This window comes from Chenopodium album, chromosome 11, assembly GCF_948465745.1.
Source record: "Chenopodium album chromosome 11, dcCheAlbu1.1, whole genome shotgun sequence".
Lineage (NCBI taxonomy): Eukaryota > Viridiplantae > Streptophyta > Magnoliopsida > Caryophyllales > Amaranthaceae > Chenopodium > Chenopodium album.
In genome coordinates, this window is record NC_137844.1 from 32,734,067 (window position 1) to 32,743,808 (window position 9,742).

General features: G+C 37.7%; 1 non-coding gene across 1 annotated transcript; it reads right to left on the reverse strand.

Annotated features, from left to right (window-relative positions):
* Positions 1 to 757: 757 nt before the first annotated feature.
* Positions 758 to 863, reverse strand: LOC145569819 (small nucleolar RNA R71). The gene has a single exon (XR_014096348.1). It is a non-coding gene; the product is annotated as a small nucleolar RNA R71 (small nucleolar RNA).
* Positions 864 to 9,742: the final 8,879 nt, after the last annotated feature.

The following is a 9,742-nucleotide window of genomic DNA, read 5'->3' on the forward strand; positions in this document are numbered from 1 at the left end:
TTGATATATTGATTTACTTGCTTTAATTAGTTGAATTAGATAACCTACGCTATCATCTTACCTTTCGTAGTAGCTTGACATTGGCTGTAGCAAACTTCCCCCCATTCCTAGTGGTTCGACCCGAACTTGTCCTGTTACTAGGTGTGGGTTTAGTTATAAATTTAGTTTGATTGGAGGAATTTTAGTTTCAATGACCTAGAATCCACCTTCCATGAAAATGGCACCGTTGTCGGGGAATGGCGTAGTTGTTTTCTATTGATGTTGAGTCTATTTCATTTCATTTCAAAAATACAAAAATATTTTTTTTCTCTTTTAGGCTACATTTGTAGCCGTGCTACTAATATTTTCCTTTGAGATTGTGTGCAAGTGAACATGGGAGAAGTCCCAAGGGTAACATTGAAGGAATTGGGCACTCCAGGTGCATATAGGTATGAGAGCGGTATTGCTCCAACAACAACTCTGGAGAGTGACATTGAAATTAAGCCGGGGATGACAACCTTGATTGAAAGGCGACAATATAGCGGTGCAACAAATCAGAGCCCCCTCAATTATGTTAACGAGTTCGAGAAATATTATAACACAATTAAGGTGAACGGAGTCACAAAATAATTCATAAGGCTTAAGCTATTTCCTTTCTCTATAATCGGAAGAGTTCAAGAGTGGCTGGATAAGGAAGTGAAGCCTAATTCTTTGAGAACATCAGACGAAGTCACTAAAGAATTTCTTTCCCGTTTCTTTCCTCAAAAGAAAACGGCGGAGGCTAGAGCTTTGATTCAAAGTTTCAAGCAAAGGACTAGTGAAAGCCTCTATGAAGCATGGGAGAGATACAAAGAGTATTAAAGAGAATGTCCACACCATGGAATTCCAACTTACCAAATCATTCAAATCTTTTATGCTGGTTTGAGTCCTCAAGGGAAGTCTAGCCTTGATGTCGGAGCCGGAGGCCCAATCATGAACAAGACGGAGGAAGAAGTTGGGGACGTGATAGACGATGTAGTGAGGCACTAAATGAATTGGCAAGAGGGTGAGAAAGAGTCAACAAGCAAGAGTAGCTCGGTTGATCAACTTAGTGCCATCAATAAATTATCCACACAAATTTTGGACCTAGGGAAAGAGGTGACTTCTATCAAGACTAAGCTTGAGAATGCTTCTTCATAAGCACCAATTCTTCCCTCCAAAATTAAGGGGAGAGGTACACCTCCTTACCCTAACCCTCTTACCTCCTTTTGTTGCATGATTAGTGAATGTTGGGTTTGTGATTTATGTGGATTGAATGATCATGATGCTTCTATTTGCCCTAATGCTTCTTGTGATGGATGTGATGACTATGATGGGAATAGGAACTATCATCACCAAGGAAATTTTGACAACTATAATCAAGGGAGTGGTTATAGGAACCAAGGAAACCAAGGTTTCCGTAGTAACTATAACAACCAAGGTTATAGTGGTCAAAGTCACGGCCAAGGATATGGGATTCATAACCTAGGGCATGGTAACAATAATCAAAGTTATATCCATAATCAAGGTAGGGGTAATTTGAGTAACAAAAGTGGGGGAAATTTCAAAAGAATGCTCAAAGAGATCCCCCATCCAGATTTACTCCAAAGACCCAAGGCCAAGGTGATAATTCCTATGTTTAACTATCTTATTCTATGACTAGTTTAGAGAATGTCATGGAAAATCAAATCAAGGTGTTCAACGCTCACATATCATCTAGTGTTAAAATGTTTAGTGACATGATGACTCATAGTAAGATGTTAGAGAACCAAATTTCTTGATTGGCTAATATTTTGATAGAGCATGCTAGCCCCTCTTCTTTACCCACATAAGGGATTGATCCTAAGGAACCTGTCTATTCTATCACCACTAGGAGTGGTAAGGTCCTTGATGAAAGTGTTTCTAGGAAGAGTAAGAAGGGTGAAAAGGAGAGTGATTCGAGCGAGGGGAATAAGCATGATGAGTCTAACCAGATGAGTGAGAGTTCTAATGAGGAGACAAAGGAGAAAGAGAAGAAGCAAGATGACGTTTTCAAACCGAAACTTCCTTACCCCCAAAAGTTCAATAGGCACAAATTGGATGAACAATTTGGAAAATTTATCAAGATGCTTAGGAAACTTCATTTTTCTATTCCTTTCACCGATGTTTTGGAACAAATGCCAAACTATTCTAAATTTCTTAAGGAAATCTTGAGCGGTAAGAGAGATTGCAATGTGGTTGAACCGATGAGTTTGGGGGAATGTTGTAGTGCCCTTATCCATAGTGACTTACCCCAAAAGTTGAAAGACCCCGGGAATTTCTCCATCCCTTGCAATATTAATGGTAAATTGTTCCAAAATGCCCTTTGTGATCTTGGTGCTAGTGTTAGCATCATGCCTTATTTCGTCTTCAAGAAACTTAAGTTATGTGAGCTCCTTCTAACCAAGCATGACCCTTCAATTGGCCAACCGTTCTATTAAGTTCCCAAAGGGTAGAGTTGAGGATGTCCCCCTCAAGATAGGAGAGTTCACTATCCCCGTTGACTTCATTGTGCTAGAGATTGCGGATGATGATAAAATTCCTATCATTCTAGGGAGGCCATTCTTAGCAACTTCGGGTGCTTTGATAGATGTGAAAGGTAGCATGATTACTTTGTGCGTTGGTAATGATAAGGCAAGTATTAAGCTCAAGTCGATGCATGAGTCTCTATCCTATGTGCAAGGAATTATGTGCATAAATTCATTGCCTTCGAATGTTAATGATTCCATGTTTGTGTCTTCTACTAACGATATGCTTGTAGCTTGTGATGATGTTCCTAAAAGTATTGAAAGCAAGGTTGTAAGTGAAGAAAACAAGGACCCCTTAAAGCTTGAGAATGAGTTCGAAATGCCTCTTTGGTTTGAGCATTCTATGAAGGATGACAAAAATAGTTCTTCAAGTGGTGAACGTGTGGATCTCAAAGCTCCAAGGAAGAAGAAATCAAGGAAGAAAAAGAGAGTTTCCAAGAAATATAAAAGGAAGTTGAAGCCTAAAAAGTTTGATCCGGTTTCTATGATTCAAGATGACATGGCTCATGATGTGATTTTTCTTAAGCTTTGCAATGATTTTACCCTCTCCACCACTTTGGACAAGGTGGTGTTCTTTGATCCTCCATGATTTGGAGGATGGGTCGAGCTAAGGACCTTAAACAAGCGCTTTCCGGGAGGTAACCCGGTTTTCTAACCCTTTTCTTTTGATTTCTATTTTTCTTAATTTTCTTTCTTTTGTTTTCCTTTCTTTCACTTGTTTTCTATTTAGATTGATAGGTTGAATTCATGGGAATTGGATTATTTCAAGCGAGCATGAGCAATGGAAAGGTGTTTCGTGTTTTTTATGAGAATATGTTCGATTTTATCGAATTTTGAGGTGAAAGGGTAAGGTACCTCGGGATTGAGTTTATTAAGGTTTCAAGAGGTTTAAGTTGAATTAAGGTTAAAGATAAATTGATGTTCAAGTGCGCTCTCGTGCTTACGTTCTCGTAAATTTTAATCACGAACAAGTGATTTTTGAAAAAAAAAATTTATGTGATTTTAAGTCTGCCCCCCTCATGGGTATCACTTGATCATGACGCTCGTGAACTTTGATGAGAGCGCGAGCACCAGAGTCAGCACAAGAGGGAGCAAGTCCCACCCTTTTAGCCTTGGCTGGTGCGCACGCACAGTGTATGTGCGCGCACGCACCAGCAGGGGCAAAACTACCCTTTTCTTTTTGGGAAAAACCAAGCAACAATTTCAAGAAAGGAAGCGCAGTGGCGCGGGCGTGCCAGGCAGAGGCGCGGCCGCGCAAGACACGGGCGTAGGTGCGCAGCCAGGTCGTGCGGCCACGCACCTGGGCAGCTCCGAGCTTCTATTTCTTTTCTTTCTTCTTTCTTTCCCTCATTTCCCCTCAACCTCATTCTTGTGCGCATGACCCTCATTCTCACTCTAATGAAACTGAAACCCTAACTCCATTTCTCACATATTTGATCATCAATTTATCAAAAATCAATCAAAAATAAACATTTTCCTTCTATAAAACCCTTTAATCTAAATCCCTAAAATCCAAATCTTGTAGTTTAAGTGATTAGTTGCTAGTTTAGTGTATAGTTACTTTACTTTTCTTTGCTTATTCTTACTTTTTGGTAGTTTACCTTGATTTTTTGCTTTGTAGTTTCTTTTTATTTCATTTCGTTTTCTTTTATTTTGTTTTGAAGTTACTAACCGTTTTCTTTGTTTATAGCTTTATTTTCTATTTTTCTTCTCTCTTGGCTTTGATGATGATGCTATTGATTCTTAGAGCTTAATGAAGGTGGTTGATCATTCGCCATATTTTTATTAGCATTGCTTGGAATCCCGGTGAGATCCTTCTTATTTTCTTTCTTTTATTTCTGTACTTTTCTTAAATGCATAGATTAGGATTAGTTTTAAGAGAAGTTAAACGGTTCGAGGATGTATGCTTGTAACACCTTATAGTGTTTGGGATCATTGGCGATGTTGTCAATTGATCACTTGTATGACGATTGGGAATTACGTGTTATACTTGCATCTTTGTTCCTTTCTTTATTTTCTTACTCTTCCTTTATCTTTGTTTTCCTCTTTTCTTTATTTTTCTTTACTTTTCTTTCTTTTCCTTTCTTTTCTTTTCTTCTCTTTCTTTTTGCTTTTGTTTTGTATAAGTTTTTTGAGGCTTTATTTTTCTTTTCGTTATCATTCTTGTGAATTAGACTATACACCAACGGACTTTTGCTTTTGAATGAACATCTACCTAATTGGTAGTGGTACACACGGTTTGAGAATATGCTTGGTTGATTCTAGGATGGTGTATGCTAAGGTAGCATGTCTAAGAACTAGGGGGATCATGGAACCTAATTCTACTCGTTTGTGGCATGTTTGGTAGTTGCCTCCTATAGTTGATTTGACGCCAATAGTGAGTTTTTGCTACATCCATGTGAGGTTTACAATTTTTCAAGCCTTCTACACTTACTTGCATGAGCAGCATGGATCCTTGACTATTGCGGACCTAATCTAGAATCTTGACTCATAGTTCTCAAGACCGAGACTGAACCATCTAGGGAGGACAAAGGCATCTCTTCGGGGTGGTGATTTTTCTTTTCTAGGAAAGTCTTCATTATTTTTTGTTATTGGGTTTACATTTGAGCCTTTTTCCCTTCTTTTCAAGCCACATCTTTAGAATTTTGAGCCTTTTGTTTCATTTTTGTTCCATTTTTGGTTTTAGTGAAGCAAATGATCATGTTATTGGAGATTGTGGTATATGAGTTTGGTTATTGGTTCTTATTTGTAAGCAAGCTTATATTTTGTATATTTTGTGAATAATGGAAAGTGAATAAATGAAAAAGCCATCCATAGTAAAAAAAGGCAAGGACATTCAAGTGCAAAGTTGAAAAAGCCATCCATAGTTAAAAGAGGCGAGGACAATTGTTATGAATTTGAAAAATACAAAAAATATAAAAGTGAAAAATGAGAAATGCAAAAATATTTTGATGTGAATCTTTTCTCCCTTTTAAGCATTGGGGACAATGCTTCATTTAAGCTTGGGGAAGAAGCGTTTATGCTTTTTGTATATATGATTGTGAGTATAGCTTTGAATAAGCTTGGGGGTGTTAGTTTGTTTTTGTTTGGTGATTACTTAGTTGTGAGGAGAAGGTTTGATCACCATTTTGCTTCACTAATTAGGAATACCACCAATCTAAATTTTAAGCCTACCCTCGCCCTTTTTGCCCTTACGTTTCAACCGTGGAATGTCCTTTTGACTTAGAGGTTGAGTCATATATCGGGGGAGGGAATTATGAGTTATAGCCTATGGAGAGGGAATGCATAGTCAAGACGTCGAGTAGCCTAAAATATGTTCTTTTCCGGTTCCTTCGAGGAACTATTGAGATGCTCACTAGAGGGAGATTTAAGACTAGTAGGGAGAACACGGTAAGATTGAATGGGATGAAGATGGATTGTGGTTACTAGTTCTCTACGCTTAGCATATTCTATGTTTCAATCAACCTCGGATATCTTGGAACGTGCATACCCTTATTTGCTTAAGAAAGTTGTTTATTCATTTGAAGTGTAGTCATTTTGTAAAGTCCAATTCGTAAAGATTTTGATTTTACTTTTCTTTTAATTTCTTTTACTTTTTTGATTTGCCTCATGTTTGTTTGTTGAGAGTTATAGGTTAAGCTCTTAGGAAACCTTTACGAGACCTCACTCGTCCTCATAGGCGACTTTGGAGTTTAAAGGGCTTGTTATAGCTAAAAACCACCGTGATTCCTACGATAGTGAGTCTCAGTGTACATTCTCATCTCATGCCTTTAGTTTTCCTTTTTTGAATAAGTCTTTCATCCTTTTCTTACTTGCTTGATTTTTCTCGAGGACGAGCAAAAGTTTAGCTTGGCGGAATATGATGTGTCATTTATGGCACTCATTTGTTCTCCTATAGGGTGACTTTAGATTGCTTTTATAGCTCTTTTCATTCCTTTTTCCTTAGTTTTGCTCTTTATTTCTTTAGTTTGCACTTTCCTTAATTGATTTTCTATTTTCGTGTATTTCTTGGTTTATTTTATCTTTTTCCCTTTTATTTGTTTGTTTTCTTTCATTTTTACGTTAAGATAGTTGTCCAAGGATTCCTGAGGTTTCCTCCCGGGTTTTGCATTGATGGGATGCTTAGTGTCTTCCATTTGAAGCCCAAGTATGGAGATGCGCAAGTTCCAAGTTTCCTTAGGTCGTGCATTCAAGCCGTGGGGGCACTAATTTTGGTGTTGACCCCACTGTCAAGGTGTTTAGAATCTGCCATGCTCCGTGCTCATCAAGCACACCAAGTGGAGCGCACGAGGAGCGTCAAGTTGAAGCGGAAGAGAGCTGCTCTGCTCCCAGGTGCCGGCCCGCGGCGTTCTAGCGCGGCCGCACCTGTTGCCCCCCCCCCCCCTCCGTACCCTCTTTTGCGCGGCCACGCATTTTCTTGAAGAAGGCCGTGCCTGTACAGGTCTATTTTGGACGATCTAACCAACTTCTCTTTGTTAGCTTTACTATATATAGATTTTTCTTTTTCTTTTTTTAGAGAGAGAATGGATGAGGGAATTAATGGTAGAATTTTCGAGATTAGAGATTTTCATTAGAGATGAATTTTAGAGAGAGAAACTTATAGCTGATTATTAATGATTGATTCTAAGCACATTTCCTTTGATTTCATCAAAGTTTATAAGGATTTCTTTTACTTTAATGCAATCTTTAGCTTTTGATTTCAATCGTTTTGTTGATTGTTCAAGTTTATTGATTAGTTGATTGAATTTGTTTGATTGAAATGTTGATGATGAATTTGTTGATTTGCTTAGTTTTGATTTTAATTTATTCCATGGATAGTGAGTAGTTTACTTGCTAGGGATGCGGTTAAGCATGTTTGAGTGATGGATCATAGCTAATTGGGGGTTTTTGATTGATTTAGCATTGTGATTAAATTGGTTGATTGATTTTGTGCATGTGTGTGATTAGTTAAAGAGTAGCTAACTTTAATTGTCTTACTAGATTGCATTTTGTGCCTACATTGATACGGACCATTGATTTGTAGCTCGCATTTGTCGATTGAGCTTGGTTAGTGACGTTCCTAGTTAGAGTCTTCCGTAGTTGGCGCTAGCTAGACCACTAGGAGATAGCTTGTTGAGCTCTTTTGATTGCATTTTCTATCTTCCCTCACAATACTCGAATTAATCATTCTCCAACCCGATTAGTGTGTGTCCATTGCAAGTACATGTGGATCCTAAATCCTTAGTGTCTTGATATATTGATTTACTTGGTTTGATTAGTTGAATTAGATAACCTATGCTACTATCTTACCTTTCAAAGTAGCTTGACATTGGTTGTAGCAAACTTCTCCCCATTCCTAGTGGTTCGACCTGAACTTTCCCTATTACTAGGTGTAGGTTAGGTTATAAATTTAGTTTGATTGGAGGAATTTTAGTTTCAACGACCTAGAATCCACCTTCCATCAGTACCATGTCTGACAGGGTTCGATTTCTCCTTTCGGATACTCTGTTCCATTATGGAGTTCCTGGAGGTGTCAATTCTAAAAGTATACCATGTTCTTTCATATGGTCATCGAATTCTTGGCTCAAGTATTCACCACCTCGATCTGAGTTGAAGGGCTTTGATTTTCTTGCCAAGCTAGTTTTCAACTTCACTCTGAAATTTTTTGAATTTTTTAAAGATTCAGATTTGTGCAACATAAGGTAGACATATCCATATCTACTAAACTCGTCTGTGAAGGTGATAATATATCGATGGTCGTTTCTTGTGGTTGTGCTCATTGGTCCACATACATCGGTGCGTATTAGGCCTAATAAGTCACTTGCCCTTTCTCCCAACTTGGAGAATGGCTGCTTTATTATATTGCCTAATAGACATCCTTCGCAATTTTCTAACGATTGTAAATCGAATGAGTCAAGAACACCTTCTTGTAGAAGTTTCTTGATGCGTTTGATGTTAATGTGGCCAAGACGATAAATACCATAAGTACGTCTCATTTGACTCAATGGTCTTAGTCTTCTTTGGTGGTATCATTAACATTATAAACCTGTTTGTCTAAATAAAGCACATTTGGATAAACGTGTCATTCCATATAAACAAGACTTAAAACAATCACAGTTATAGTCTTGTGCTCTTACAACCCGACGTCCGACGTCAAAAGATCAAAGTATGTTCAATAATAAAACTGAAATGAGTTATATTTTAAGAAAAACTATGCAATTACAAGTTTAATGGATAGATTGTCTTCTTCTTCCACTTGTAAATGCACATCCACTCGTGAAGCTTCTTCTCACTTAGTTCCTGAAATAGGAGCATATAGTAAGTCATTTACGGCATGTAATACCTTTATGAATTGCTCATACTCAAGTGATGGTTTATAAAGAAGATACCTTAGATGAGAGCTACTTTTCCTTTCACATCATCTTCTAGGTACTCATTGCATTCCCTTTTGTAGTGGCCTCGCCTTCTACAATAGAAGCACCGCATCTTTGCCTTGTCTTTAAACTCCTTCTTTGGCCTTAGAAAGAACTCGGTATTGTACGGAATATTTTAAGCATCCCACACTTTAGCTCTACTGTGATCATACACTTAAGCATGGTGGCGTCCAAAGAGAAGAAAGCTAGAGCAAAAGAGTCGCCAACAAGTTTTAGGAACTTGTAAACCGTTCACAGGGTGAAGGTTACACCCCTTCACGATCCATGAGATCGCTAACTCCATAGTCGTCCTAAACCATGACTGGATATTCGAGGATGATGGTACAAATCCAACCTAAAAGAGATTGAACCTGCCCTAAAAATAGGCCTTTACTTTATTCTTCTCATATCCATGTGCGCTTCCTGACTAACATACAATCAATATATTAACCCTAAACTTGTTTAACCTATGTTGGTTGAATATTAATGCACAAAACAAAATTATTATTGGCGATCATTTAAATTAAAATCACATTAGCCTAAACAAGGTTATTAATTATCTTATTAAGCGTGATTATAAGTACAAATTCCCTTTAAACCTGCAAGAGAGAGCGTGATCAAGGAATAACAATAATATATCAAGCAACATAATAAATGTCAATCATCATAATAATAATCTCAACAAAACATAATAATAATAGCAAGATCCTAGGCATGACACTAACAAGATTAAAACAAATCCTAGCATGTGACTAAACAATAAAGATCAAAGCTCTATCCCTAACATGATACTAGCATGATATAAGA